The sequence below is a fragment of the Rattus norvegicus genome, chromosome 16 (assembly GCF_021556685.1).
Source record: "Rattus norvegicus strain SHRSP/BbbUtx chromosome 16, alternate assembly SHRSP_T2T, whole genome shotgun sequence".
NCBI lineage: Eukaryota > Metazoa > Chordata > Mammalia > Rodentia > Muridae > Rattus > Rattus norvegicus.
The window spans coordinates 64,769,513-64,785,000 of NC_141549.1; the positions used below are offsets into that span (position 1 = coordinate 64,769,513).

At 42.5% G+C, this 15,488-nt stretch overlaps 1 protein-coding gene; it reads left to right on the top strand.

The window, feature by feature from the left end:
- Erich1 (glutamate-rich 1) overlaps nt 1-15,488 on the top strand; it is a gene marked incomplete at its 5' end in the record, with an annotated part of 52,793,804 nt that overhangs the window by 33,898,953 nt on the left and 18,879,363 nt on the right.

Consider the following 15,488-nt stretch of genomic DNA (forward strand, 5'->3'; position numbering starts at 1 on the left):
ACAGTGGGACAGACAGTCAAATTTTAGAATTACTGTTGCGGAGAAAAGAAAGAGACTGGTAGGTTACAGAGGATTCTACAGTGTATGGTCATTAGAGGAAAATGGAGGCTCTAAGCGAGGCCTTGAAGCGGCTCCATGTCATTTCTGTTCAACCTTCTGGTCTGAATGATAGTTCCAAATAATTCAAGCAAGTCAATGGAGTTGCAAACAAAGCCGCACTTGTCAAAAATAGCTCTTATTAGATGCAATCAAGTACTTTAGATGTAAACCTCTCCTTTCTTGTCTACCTCTTCCTCTGTGTGTCATTCTGTCATCCTTCGTCTCTCTCTCTCTGTCACTTCCTCCCCCATATTTCTCTCTCTCTCTCTCTCTCTCTCTCTCTCTCTCTCTCTCTCTGTGTGTGTGTGCGTCACTCTCTGTCTCTCTCTCTCTGTCTCTCTCTCTGTCTCTGTCTTTCTCTGTGTGTGTGTGTGTGTGTGTGTGTGTGTGTCACTCTCTGCTTCTCTCTCTGTCTCTCCCTGTCTCTCTATCTCTCTCAAGACAGGATCTGGCTATGTAGATCTAGCTGGCCTGACTTGCTATATAGACCCCACTGGCCTTGAGTTTACAGAGATCCTGCTGCCTCTGCCTGGGATCCAAGTGCTGGGATTCAAGGTGTGTGCCATCGCCTGTCATTCTTTCCTATCGCTGCACTGTGTTTATCTCCATAGCATCGGTTACCACAATTAGCAGTTCATATACTCATCATCGTCTGCTCTTGCTAAAATAACAGCTGTCTGTTTCTGTGTAAGATCTGGTTGGTTGGTCTTATCTCTTTCTTTCACAGAGTCTCGTGGTAAATATTTGAATGAATGAAACAAATACGCACTTGGTGGGCTAATGCTGTGATCACATGTTGTTCCACTCAATGACCTGGTAATCCCCAAACTAACTGTGCCAGCATCTCATTGTTGTGACAAAATAAACAAGATAACATAATGAAAAGGGCTACTTTGTCCCATAGATTTGGAAGTTCCAGTGCATAATCAATAGCCTGTTGCTTCGGGTCTGTAAGAAGGCCTATCATGATCAAGCAAGCCTCATCTAAGTGCCAGAAAGAAAAGAAATAAAAAAGAAGGTTCTGAAGTCCCACAGTCCCCTCCAAGTGCTGGCCTCCAAAGTTCACCTTCCACAAGACCCTGTCTCTCAGTGTCCCTACCACTTGCCAGTGGTGCCATGATGACAAGCCTTTCATGCATTGGTCTTTGGTGGCCATTCAATATCCAAACCCCTGTACCAAGAGAGAATATTCTTGAGAACCTGTGAATCCTTTAGAATAGAGAGGGTTACTGTGGAGGAAAGAAACAACATTTATGAGGAGGGGAGGCCTGCTTGCAGCAGTCAGAGTCAATGGAGGGTAAGCTCTGCTTTCCCTGTGGGACAAGCTGATACAAGGCACATTAGAACATGTTAACTCTTACGTCTACGATTGGCCTATCTCAGCCCTTCATTTTGTCAAATCTGCTCTTAGTTTCATGTTAGCTCTGCTTTTCTTATGACAAGTACATTCACCCCCTTTAACACTATAATAATAATTTTTTTAAAAAGTCACACACTATATTATAGACTTCATCTTAACACTTCATTGAAAGTTCTTGTAACTATTAAAAGCTGAAAGATGTATTTAACTTATTTCTCAGGGCAAATATAAATACCCATTTAAACAGGAATCTTGCTGTGTACTTTGTTCTGATCTTGGCATTCAGCTCTGTACTCAGACAGACACATGAGTCTGGCACCAATTTTCTAGATCCCAGAAGAGTGAAATAACTCACATTGGAAGCAGTGGCTGTTCCCTGAATATTTCTTATAATGATACATCTTTATAAAAATATCTCTTGAACCTCCCAAAGACTTAACGGCAAAGTTAACAGTAGTCCTTGAGAACATTTAGGACTAGCCACTTAACCTGCTGTCCTACTGTGTTCTCAACCTGTTTAAATTTCATCTGCCTCAAAGAGAACAGTGTGGCCTCCCTTCTTAGGCCTTGGATTTCCCATATAATCAGCCATAACAGCCTAAGCTAATGTATAGTTTTAATCTTAAGTTATGTACTCTTCTACATTCCTGTCCCAAAGTAATATATATGTACACATGTGCATTGTGGTAAGCATTTTACTGAAAAGAGCCAACATGTTGGAAACAAGCCTTGTACAATAAATATCCACCAGAAATCCTGGAAGCAACCAACAGGTACAGCTTGATAATGTCTATTTTCAGTACTGAGTACATCCAGGTCACTTGGTGTCTTAGTCAGGGTGTATATTCCTGCACAAAACATCATGACCAAGAAGCAAGTTGGGGAGGAAAGGGTCTCTACATTGCTGTTCATCATATTATGATATACTTCAGTGATTTCCAGTTTGATACTCTGGTTGGGTGGGGCATGGTTTACACAACCAGAACATGATAACATCAGGAAGTCAGGGCAGGAACTCACACAGGGCAGGAACTTGGAGGCAGGAGCCGATGCAGAGGCCATCGAGGGGTGCTGCTTACTGGATTGCTTCCCCTGCATGCTCAGCTTGCTTTCTTATAGAACCCAGGACCGCCAGCCCAGAGATGACACCACGCACAATGGGCTGGGCCCTCCCACCTTGATCACTTGTTGAGAAAATGCCTTACAGCTGGGTCTCATGGAGGCATTTCCTCAAGGGAAGCTCCTTTCTCTGTGATAACTCCATATGTCAAATTGACACACAAAGCCAGCCAATACAGTTGGGGTTAGTAAATGACTTCTTTCCCTGTAAAAGTCCACTGAAGATTAATGTAAAGTCTCTCTTCCCCTTCCCATGGCATGTTTTCTCTGCTGTTCAAGAAACACAGAACAAGCCCTTTGTTATGGATAGGCACAGATCCAGGCACAGGTTCAGAAAAGATACAGGCAGACCCAGACATGTAACAGGAACAGTCATCAGATGGGCATACAAAATAGATACAGTAAGACAGGCCAGTAGCTACAAACCACAGAAGGATAGACGATACTGAGAGAGAAGTGAAGAATTCAGATTTAGGCTCTAGGTCAAATTAGTCTATGAGAACGCTCTGTTTTCATTCCTCAACGTGAATGTACTCACTCTGGTGCCTCCGAGGTTGTCTTCAACGCATTAATGGATGTAATTTTTATATCCTTCCAAGCAAATTCTCCCCCTTGTCCTCTGAGATACTAGGGGGTTAGACTTAGGTCCCACACATCCTAGAACAGTGCTCTACTACTGACCTGTACTCAAGAAAATTCAGTTAGACTGCCTGCCTAGCAAGACCCAGGATTTTCCTGTCTTAACTTCTCAAGTATTGGGTTACTTCTGTAAACCACCCTACCTGGGCTTTTTCTCGTGTGTGCACGTGTGTGTGTGTGTGTGTGTGTGTGTGTGTGTGTGTGTGTATGTGTAAGATTCTCATCTTCTAAAGCGATTCAATAGTTGATCCACTACTCATTATATATTATGATAATTCAGTGATTTCCAGTGTGATACACCAGTTGGGTGGGGCAAGCTTTGCACAACCAGAACATGATAAGCCTAAATAAACAAATGTCTGTTGAATGGGCGAGTTGTCCTGAGCTTTATGTTTCCGGATTGAACAGGGATAAGATGGCCTGAGGAGGTGGAGGAGAGAACAGAGCATACTATTCTCTTCCCAGTCCTGGATGCCCATCCTCTTCTGTTTACCCTCCCCTCCCCCGCCCTGCTTCGTCCAGGCTGTTAGCAAGGGTGGAAAACATCACTGAACAGGTTTGGCCAGAACACAGGGTGGTGGGTTGGGAACACGCTCTAGATTTCACAATTTCAATTTCGTGTGGCAAAATTTCTCGAACATTCTTTCCCTAGGCCAATGAGAGTACAATCCCAACCATAAAGTGTGACTGAGTGTAGCAATCTGAGGAGCTGGGGTACATTTAACTATTGAAACCCTGGGAAACAAAGAATATTAAATAAATAAACATTTCACAAAATTTAAGGAATCTATGTACACATATGTGTAGTGTGTGTGTGTGTGTGTGTGTGTGTGTGTGTGTGTGTGTGTGTTTTCCTGAGTATTGAACCCAAGGTCTCATGCATACTACACAACAATCTTTCCCTGAACCACACAACTAGACTAAATATTCTTGTTTGAAAGATGCATAGTTTTTTATTAGAAACATTCTTTAGCAAAAAAAAAAAAATCAGAAGATTGCACTAGCAAGAAAGACAATAGAGTCGAGGCTATAATGTCAGAACATTGACTATTTATTTAGTCTCCTCCTCTCCTTTCTTTTTCTCCTTCCTCATGTGCTGGAGACTGAGCTCAGGGCCTTAGACATGCTAACCATAGCCTCAACCACTGAGACCCATCCCTAGCCTAAGTTCTGACAAGGAAATCTATATACCTACTTTCTTTAATAAATATCTACATCGTGCATGGACAAGAATGGACTATGGTGCCTACCAACTTTTCTTATTTCTAGCCTCTAGAGGCTCCTGATCTTCTGGATGGAGTTTCCCCTTTCTGTAATTGAGTTGATCATGTCCCCAGGCACAAAAGGATTTAAGTAGATTGGCATAAAAACCAGAGGGGATGATGCGTCATGCTCTTTTGTATTTTGTTCCTTATTATTATTTGTCTTGTTGTTGTTGCTGTTGTTGTTGTTTGTGGGTTTTTTGTTTTGTTTTTGGTTGTTTGTTGCTTTTCAGGATCAGGGCCTGGTGCTCAATGTGCTCAAGTATCTATTTGTAGGGCTTAGGACAGCCCAAAATATTTTAAGCCAAAGAAATCTGAAAAATGGCAGGAGCAAGATTACCATTCTAACTTGCACAAGACCTTTTCTTTAAAGCAGACTGTAAAACTCGCTTCAGAGGTGCCCTCCCTATTCCCAGAGGGAAGGAAGATCTTTACTCTGAACATGCCAAGAAGAATCTGAACCAACAAGCCTTCCCAAAACTCCACCCCCAGGTGTATTACCTCACCTTTAGATCACACCTCCTTTGTCTAATCCCACATCTCCATGACTAGCTACCTTTTAATGAAACATGGCATTAAAAAAAATACAGAAATTCATCTATCTCTTCACGTCCCCATTTCCTTAAGAAGGCTCTCATGTCATATAAAGTTGTTTAAAATTCATAAACTTTTCTCATGTCCATCTGTCCATCTGTCTTCTGGTACAGACAATCTCCACTATGAAGCTAAGCTATGGGATGTTATTTCTTTTCTCTACACTTCTGTACTGGTTACTTTCACCAACACTGTGAGCAAATACCCAGCATGGACGGCTTAAGGAAGGAAAGACTTATTTTGACCCACAGCTCCAAGGGATTCTGTCTATGATCACTTGTCTCCATGTGCTTAGACACAATATCAGGGTGCCGGGTGTGTATGAAGTAAGAGAGCTATTTACTTCATGGCTTCAGACCAAGGACTCACAGAGATCTACCTGCTTCTGCCTCGTGTGCACAGCGATTAGAGGCATGCACCGCCATGCCCTGGTTGAACTCTACCTTTTGAACGGTGCTGAGAATATAAGACTACAGGGACTGTCGAAGCTAGAATGGGTGCATTTTTGCATTATGAGATGACCATGAGCTACTAGAAGTCAGAGTGAGAACAATATAGCTTAAAGTGATATGTTTGGGTATGGAGTTGATAGGGGGTTCATTTGTGGTAGGTAATCCCCACCACAACTGGTTGGATTAATAAACACTGAGGCATTTTAGTGAGAGTGTTCTAGAGAGGTTTAACTGAGAGGACTTACTCTAAACATGGCGATACATCCCATGGGCCGGAGTTTTGGACTTAATAAAAAGGAGCAAAGTGAGAGGCAGATGCTGGTGGTGCCAGGCTAGTGGTCTACAGAGTGAGTTCCGGGACAGACAGGGGGAAGTGGGAAAGGCCTGTGAGCACCAACATTTTCTCTTTTTGCTTCCCTGACTGAGGATACAGTGTGACCAGAGATCCCCCTGGCTCCAGCTTTATGTCCTCCCAATCACTCTGCCCAGTCTTAAGGTGTGATCCAAACCAGAGAATGCGTCTGAGACTTACTCAATGGGATGTAAGCCAAGGTGCCACCTTGCCATTCAAGTCTGACTGAGTCCCGAGGGACCTTCTGGTTTGTTTCTGTGTGTGCCTGCTGAATGGTGGAGAAGGACAGAATTAGACAGAGCCACACGGGAACCCCAATTCTTGTATGGAAGATATCTTCCCAGAACCATCATTTGAGCAGGAACATGAATTCATGAGTTACATGAAGTCAGTGTATACTGTATTATCACTCAAAGTCTGGGGTTGTTGATCACAATGTAACCTGGCCTGACTAATTCACTTCTGGTCCTTCCTCAAAGGCACCTTTTGCTGTTGGGACATGTTTGGGTTGGGCTGTCTGTTGTTGTTGGGAAGAACATGATACCCCATCCTTTTCTGAACGCCCCTTTATAGCTGCATGGTGGCTTTTTGTTATTCATTTGTTCGGTTCCCTCCCCACATTCAAAGCCATCATTCTGAGACAGAGAGGATCCTGTTTTGTTAAGGGCTTAACTGGTGATTCTGATTGGATGCTTTTTCCCATTTCCTTCATTCGCTAAAATAATACATTGTTTCTCTACTGCAAATGTCTCTCCATTTAAGGATTGAGTGTAATCATCTTTGTGTCTGTGCTGATCCTAGCTAATAACTTAATGCTTCCTGATTACCTAATAAAAGTTCTAGCAGCCAATTATGTTAAGTAATATTGTAAGGTAAGAAAAGGGGTAAATTAGGCAGAAGTGCTTCATCCTTGTTGGGGGAGGGGGGGTCACATATGTGGATCAGTGCCCTCATATTTCCTAGTCCCTTTTACCTTAACAGGAATTAGAAACTTGGGAATTGAGTGGAAAAGGTTAAGGAGACGATAAAACATCCAACTTCTGCAAAGCATTGTCTATGTAGAGCAAGTCATAGCTTGCTTTACGGACCACGCCCTTGCCATAATCATATTCACATGCAACTTAATATCGAGGAAGAGTCAAAAGTCTTCCTGAACAAGCTCCAGGGCCTATGCATGCCAACTGCATGCTCTATCTAGTAAGGACCCTGCCTTCCTTCCTCCCTTCCTCCCTTCCTCCCACCCACCCTTCCTTCCTCCCTTCCTCCCACCCACCCTTCCTTCCTCCTTTCTGCCCACCTACCCTTCCTTCCTCCCACGCACCTTTCCTTCCTCCCTCCCTCCCACCTACCTACCCTCTATCTATCTATCTATCTATCTATCTATCTATCTATCTATCTATCTATCTATATCTCTCTATCTCTTTCCGTGTGTGCACACGTCAGTGTGTGTGTAAGAGTATACTGTGGGTGTATGAGTGTGTGTATAGATACACAGAAATGTAGGCACTGCAGAGACTAGAGAACAACCTCAACTTGGGTATGGTTTACTTTTTACTGGGTGTTTTATTTGTTTTTAGGTGAGATTTCTCCATGGCCTAGATCTCACTCATCAATATCGTCATCTGGTGTGCTTTACGGTACAGGGAATGGTCTATGATAGCCATACTGTTCATTTACAATGAGTGAGTTTATCAACTACAGAGTAAGCCAAAGGAGAAGAATAAGTAATAAATGGAAGATAGATGCATAGATTGTCATCTGGAGAGACAGCAAAACATTACCATGCCTGACACTCAAAATATCCAGCAGAAATCTGCGGAGGAAGCCCCTTTAAAGATGCCAGCTGTCGTTCCCAATGGGGTCCTAGACAGAGCAGAGTGTCCCTTTGGATGAGAGACCAAGACAAAGAGTGAAATCCAACAGAGACACCCTCACCAAATCAGGCGACTTTCAGAAACTGACTTGGGACGTTGAGTCAGTCAGCTGAAGTTCCTTGTTGAGCTTTTTATCCCTGACAGAGCTTCTCACGTCTCAACTTCCATGTTCTCTCTCCCACGGCAGACATTTTTATAACATAGTAGTAATCTTCATTGGAAATTGTCTTCCAGCTGCTCTCAAGGCTGGTGATTTTGCTCCTGAGTCATTTTACTGTTCTATTTCCTCCCTGTCACAGAGTCAGTGGGACCAGACTATCTCCTGTTGAATTAATTATTAGTTAATTAATAAATCTCAGCTCGGGTTTGCTGCCTGCCTCAATGGTTTATGTTCCTGAGCGAAAGACACACACACAGCCTTTAGATTTTAATATGCCTTATGCAGCACAACAGCTGGACAGCTGCTGTTATAACCTTCATGCTACTAGAATCCACCTCCTGCCGATAATTCCAAGTTACTGCTTATTAAATTCTGTGTTCTATCTTGGCTGCTCTCGACCCAGTTGGGCAGCCCTCTGGGTCTTGCTCTCCCGGCTCCTTCACATGGTGGCCATACCTCTCTTGTCCTGCACTCTTCTCAGACATGATGTCTCTCCTCTCCTCCACACTTTCTCTGCAGAAGGATCTCCTCTTCTCTCCCTTCCCACCCTGCCCCCTCCCCCCCCCAGCCCGGGAAATCCTAAAATCACTACCTCTGTCCTCCCCAGCTATTGGTTGCTGGCATCTTTATTTACCAATCAACTAGGGGCAGGGTTCCCTGAAGCTACATGCAGACCCTCTCAGGTAAACAGTTTTTTGGGGAAACATAATTAGCATTAGTAATACAAGCAGCTACATCCCCCAGGTAAGGGGCTTTGGAAGACACGTTGAAATAAACATGCTTAGGTCTAAGATGATGGTGTGGAATGCTAGGATACCCTGCTTCTGTAGTCAGTTTCTCAGTGAGCTCAAACAGCCCATGATAATATACTAGTAGAATGTACATTAAACAGGCTAGACAGCTAGTCCCAGTCTCTCACTTCCCACGTCTGAGATTACAAATGCCTGCTGTCGTTTTGTTTTCTTACAAAGCTTCTGGGCATGAAACTGGAATCCTTACGCTTCAAGGCGAGTCTATTCTATCTACTGAGCCATCGCCCCAGCCCAAGCTCTTTTCTTTTCACGGTCTTCTTACTCACAACCTATCAGAAGAAGCCTCCCAGTACTACCTGTTTTGTCAGCCTTGTTGTATGAACCCAATATCTCACAGCCAACTGTTTTAATCTGCCAATCCTAGTCCCCAGTTTGTTTCCTGTCTCCATTTCATGGGGCACTAAAAGTACATAAATCATTGAGACAATATCTCCATTTCCAGCGAACATGACGTCTCGCGAAGGAGATACACACATTTCCGTTTAACAGAGTTAAGAAGATTCCTAGGAAGAAGTTATACACTGGACGCTATGGTAGGACTGTTAAGAGTCACAAAGTCCCACTAGGAGTTCATAAAAGGGAAAGTTGTGCCTAAGTTCAACCACAAAATGCTGGACTGTATCTGAGCAAAAAGCACCTGGTGAGTGGGTTGTGTAAAAGCATTATGGGAAAAGGCAGAAAGGTCAGGACTTAGAAGAGGCATCCAAGTGTGGGTCTGAATTATTTATTTATATTAGAATTTAAGTTCCCTGAGTGCAGGAACATGATCTGCTTTGTCCACTAATGCACCTCCACTACTGAACGTGGTCCTTGGCACCTAAGTGTGAAAAGTAGAAGTTCAGGCATGAATCTCATCAGAGGCATATCTCTGACACAATATTTTGGTAAGTGATAAAGACTGGGGGTGGAACCAGTCCTGAGCCTAATACATGTGTCCAGGTATTGAAGTCAACATGAAGTAGTTATGAGAACAGGGTCAGGAAAAAAAGGACATTTTGATAACCAGCAAGCCAAGGATGCTTCCTAACACAGGAGGACAGACAGAATGGGGGAGAGAAGATGGTGGAAGAAATGTTCGTTCGTTCGTTCATTCATTCTTCATTCATTCATGTAAACCATACAGGTCTCAAACTCACAAAGATCCATATACCTCTGCCTCCCCCATGTGCTGGAATTAAAACTGTTTGCCACCGCACCTAGCCCTGGGAGTCTGATTTTAACAAAGGCTTCCCCAGTTTGCCCTCTGCATTACCTAACTCTGTCCTTTGGGGAATCTAAACAGGTAATGTTCAGCTCAGATTCATATGGGCATATTCATTCAAGCCACCTCTATGTACTCTTGAAATTATATGATCTATGAGATTATAATTTAAAATGGTTTCATAAGCAATTATCCTACAATTGTATGCAAGTCACTCTTACCAGCTCTCCCATAACTCTTCTATTCTTTGTATTTCCTGGGTTTTACTTTCTTTTTCAAATTCTTCATGACAATCTATACAAGCATTCTCTTATGGTCGTTGTAGATGTTTTGGGACAGTGTAAAAACATAAAGAAGAGGAGAAAAAGTGACCCGTCATGTTCTTACCCAAGACTGGCCACAGAAGCACTGATATAGTTTTCATTCATAGATTTATAGAAATCATATCAAAGATCAATTTATATGATCTTGTATGATTTCATATCAATTTGTTTTTCTTCACTTAATGTCAGATTATTTTCCTTTATTAATGTAACCATTCTCTTATTAGCCACAATATTGCCTGTTACATGATTGTATCATTTTTAAAAGATTCACTTATTTTATTTTATATATAATAAATATTATATATATGAATATATATGATTTGCCTGCATGTATGTATTTATGTGGAACACACGCTGGGTGCCTGGAGAAGTCAAAAGACTGTGTAGATCCCTGAAGCTGGACTTACAGATGGTTGTGAAATGCCATGTGGTTCCTGCCAATGGATCTCAGATTCTTTGCAAGAGTGGAATATACACGCACCTGCTGAGCTATGTCTCTGGACCCAAATGGTATCATTTTTAAAGCACATCTTACAGCTTATAGGGCACTTCTAAGTTTTTATTATTAAAACACATTGCGGGCTATTCTTTGGCTCAAAGACTTTATGATAAGCTACTTCTGAATATTAGAATCACCAGACTAAAAGGAGTGGATACTTTGAAGTTCTCAATACCACATTCCAAAGTGCTCTCCCCAGTCACCCAGCAATTAATATGTTGTCTTTGGCGTCATCGCCATTAACATCATCATTTAGGTACTAGGGGTTGGACGTAAGGTCTTGTGCATGCTACAAAACTGACTCTAATGCAAAGCTATACTCCTAGGCCGTAATTAGTGTATATGAGACCACTTTCCCACAATGTTCTTGAAACCACAGATCTAGGGATTTGTTTTGGTTTTGTTTTTAAAACGAGTGCTCCTTAGCTCACTCCTTTATTCTGTTCCACACCTTGTTGATAATAAAAACAAAACAAGCTGATTTTTTTAAGCTACAAAAGAAGAGTGAATAATTGGAGGAGTTTGCATCAGGTAACTAACCAGTGGTAGTTACAAAGAGGTGGGGATGCTAGAATTAAGGAGTCTAGCAGCTACTGGGGCAGGGGTTCGAGTCCCAGGTGTCTGTGAATAATCTGTGATAGGCTTGTGCTTACATGGCTTCTCAGGCGTGCATGATGAGCACAGACTGTGGCTCTCAGGTCTTTTCTGATGACCACGAGGTTCAGCCGGCATCTATTTCCGGAGATGGTTAGACTGTGCCCCTAATTGCTGTTCCTTCAAAAAGACTCTGACTTTCTTCCTGGTCTTCCTTCTTTCCCCTTTGTCTTTCATTTTCTTCAGTTTGTTCAACTATGTCCAGATATTGATCTTACTATTAACTGGTCTTGTGAATCCAGAAATAGAGTCTTCTATTAATGCTGAAAATTTCTTCCTCATCATCTCTTTACACACCAACTCGCTCGCTCTTCCCTCACTTGCGGGGATGTTGGAGTTGGATGTATGTTCTGGACCAGATATTTAAAAAGATTAAGGAATTATAAACTTGTAGGCATAGTAGTGACTATGTGGCTATTTTAAGAATCGTTACTGTTGCAAACACACTTTTCTTTTTAAAACTCCTTCTTTTTTTGATGATGTATATTTTTAAAAATGCATTAGACCCTTTCCCTGTCTCCTCCATGTCTCCATCTCTCTCTGTTCTGTATTATGTATTTATGACACTGTTCATTTGAAATTCTTTCTTGTTTTACACAGAGTCTCATACAGCCTAGTCTAGCCTCTACCTCACTAGGTACCTGAGGACCTTAATCCCTTCTGCCCCTTCCCCCAGTGCTGAGATTACACTCTGTGCTACACACCTGGTCCCTGTCCTAAACGTCTTGAAAACTCCGCGTCCTGAGCTACTTTTAGCCAACCCACTCTTTTTTTCCTGCTCTCCCCATCTGCTGCCGAAGGTGTTGCATGTATTATCCTCAGAGTAGGCTTTACCTAAAACCTGAGAGAGTCTCCATTTGTGATCTTTTGGGCTTTTCAATATCTTAATGCAATCCAAATAACCAAGCCCACCATTTCTAGAATAAAACGTTTTCTGCTAATATTGTTTAGCTTTGTGATTAATAAAAGGTAGGTTAGCTGACAAGGTTGTTCAGCAGCAAACTGTGAGCCTAAAAGCATAGGGCTTTTGCTTCATGCCCTGTAGCCCCTCCTTCCAAAGGCTCTCCCTTTGGGAGTGTGACAACCAGAATGTAGGTGGGTGGCTTCTTGAGTCTATCAAATAATGAATTATTTATTATAAATAATGAAAAATACTTTCAAGCTGCATCCTTGTTTGTTACACTGTGAAATACCAACTATGGCTGCTCCCTACACCCGAGGTGGACACCCGGTAGCAGAGTGTTGGGATAGCCAGGGGCACAGATGAGAGCATCTGTTAGTATTCTATCACCTGACCTTAGGCCTCCATTTTCCAAGCCTGAAATGAGAAGAGTGACCTCTGATCTCTGAAATAAGAAGGCCAATTTAGTTCGAGATTTAATCTAGCCTCTTTCAGAGCTAATGATTTGAGCTAATCATATTTCAGCACCTGTCCCTGGAGACGAGAATGACGGGTTTATCCGGTTATAAGAGTTGTTTGCTTGCTTCTTAATTAGTTTTTCTTTAGTCCAAAATAATAACAATAATGCTAATAATAATAATAAAGAGCTAGCAACAACATAAAAACATAAATCAATATAACGCTATCGAACGACATACTGGGAGTTTAAAACAAAATGAAGAGAATTGATCGAGATACACACTGGAATTATTTTGTACTCTCTGTGGCTGGGGGACAATGTCTATGCCAAACACCATAGTGGCCCAAGAAGAAAGCAGTATCGATGACTCACCAAGCTCACACTTTCAACACTTCATAGCAAACCAAAAAGTTTCCTTGGCCTTGTCTTAAGAACACATTTTGACATAGGAACGATTTGTTTTTAACCAATCAATTGCTTACTTCGAATTACTGGGGATCAATTTAACCCAGGGCCTTGCGTCTTCTGGACAAGTATTCTACTACAGAGCTGTGCTGTCTTAGTTAGGGTTACTACTGCTGTGGTGAAACGCCATGACCAAAACCAAGCTGTGGAGGAAAAGGTGTGTTTGGTTTACACTTCTACATTGTAGTCCATCACTGAAGAAAGTCAGGACAGGAACTCAAGCGGGGCAGGAACCCTGAGGCAGGAACCGATGCAGAGGCACTCCCTGTGGTTTGCTCAGCCTGCCTTCATATAAAGGATCACCAACCCAGGGAAGGAACCATCCACCATGGGGTAGGTCCTCCCCCACTGATCACTAATTAAGAAAAGGCCAGAAAAATAAGAAAATTTCTTACAAATGTGCCTATAGCCTGATCTTATAGAAGGCATTTTCTTAACAAAGACTTCCTCCCCTCGGAGGATTTTAACTTGTGTCAAGTTGACATAAAACTATCCAGCACATACACATCTAGCCTTCTTTTTTACTTTTTAAGATGAGGCTTTACTAAGTTTCTGGGGATGTCCATGAACTCACTCAGTAGATCAGGCAGGCATTGAGTTTGTAATACCCCAGCCTCAGTCTCCCAGTACAGGGGTTATACACCTATGCCACAAGGCCCAGCCTCTCCTATGGGTTTCAATTCATTTTCTAGGGTTGCTATGGCAACTACAACAAACAGAATGGTATAGAAAATTAATAATCCTGCCAGCAATGATGTGAGGACCCGCAGTCTCAGTTCCTCGGAACCTAGGGTAGGAAGATCACTTGAGCCCAGGAGTTCTCAGCCATTGTAGGTAATGGAGTCAAATCCCATTTGAGTATCAGTGACAAAGGAAAAGAGCATAACGCAAAAATATAAATGAGAAATGGAACATGTTCTTTCGAGTTCAGGAGGACTGAGGTAAAAAAAATCAGGGCGCGTGAGGCTTACAGGGTGAATCCATTCCAGGCCTGCGCATTGGAGGCTGCCGGCAGCCCTCAGTGCACAATAGCCTGGAATTATGTCACCGATCCCCTCGCTTGTCACTACATGATATTACTCTGTGTTCATGTGCATTTCTGTGTCAAATTTCCCCGCCCTTTCTCTTCCAAACACAGCAGATATGGGAGGGAGTTAGTACCACCCTAAGCCAATATGACCTCATCTACTCTTGCTTATATCTGCAAAGAGACACTCCCGTTTTCCAGAAGATCACATTCATCTGTACTGAGTTTGATCTTGAGCAGATCTCTGCAGGGCCTCAATGCCACCCACGAGAAGACTTTGTCAAAGCTTGAGAGATATGCTAGCAATTTCATGAGAGGATGCAGCCTGCCCCTCATCCACTCCTCAGCACCACTGTCCTGGAGGCTGGGTGCTGGTGGTGGGAACAAGGGTTGGGGTGCGATTCATCTTCTCACCAGTGCTCTGAACTGCCCAGGGGCATATTAATTAATAACGATAACTGGATCAACAAGTTATTTGTAGGAGAAATAGAAAAGACTCTGTCAGCATTTATTACAAACCAAAGTTTCCTGGAAGGATACCAGGTTTCATCATTGTGAGCAGCAACTCTTGGCTGTCTGTGTGTAAGGTTTTGGCATGAAAACCTAGCTACATCCATCCACACTCTGGATTCCTCTTGGAAGAAGCTGCCATTTTTTGCCTTCTGAATTTAGTTAAAGTACATAGTGGAGCTGTTTTCCATGCAAAACTCCAGAGAGGATGAAATAATAGAGAAGCTGGTCCAGGAGTTCCTCCTCCCAGGTGTTGGACTCGTTTTAATCCCATGTGTCTAAATGAGTTAGAATCTGTATTAGTCTGGGCTTCTTTCTCTCTCCCTCTTTCTTCCTTCCTTCCTTTTTTTCTTTCTTTTATGTCTTTCTTCCTTTCTTTCTTTCTTTCTTTCTTTTTTTTGATTACTACAACAAAATAGTTGAGGCAGGATATTTATAAAGAAAAGAGATATTTTGTCGCTCACAGTTCTCAAAGGCGGAAGTCCAGATATTGTACCACGGGTTCTGAGAAGCCATTTGGCCACTGTGACTGCATCCCATTAGGTGAGAGAAGTGTGTACCTCGTGTGTGCAGTTTCTCTTCCTCTCCTTAGGAAGCCACTTGAAATCAATCATAGTGGCTCCACTCTAGTGACCTCATCTAATCTATGCACTTTCACAAAACTCTCATGACAGCTAGGGAGATGGTTCCATGGGTAAAAGCAATAGCCACACAAGCCTGGC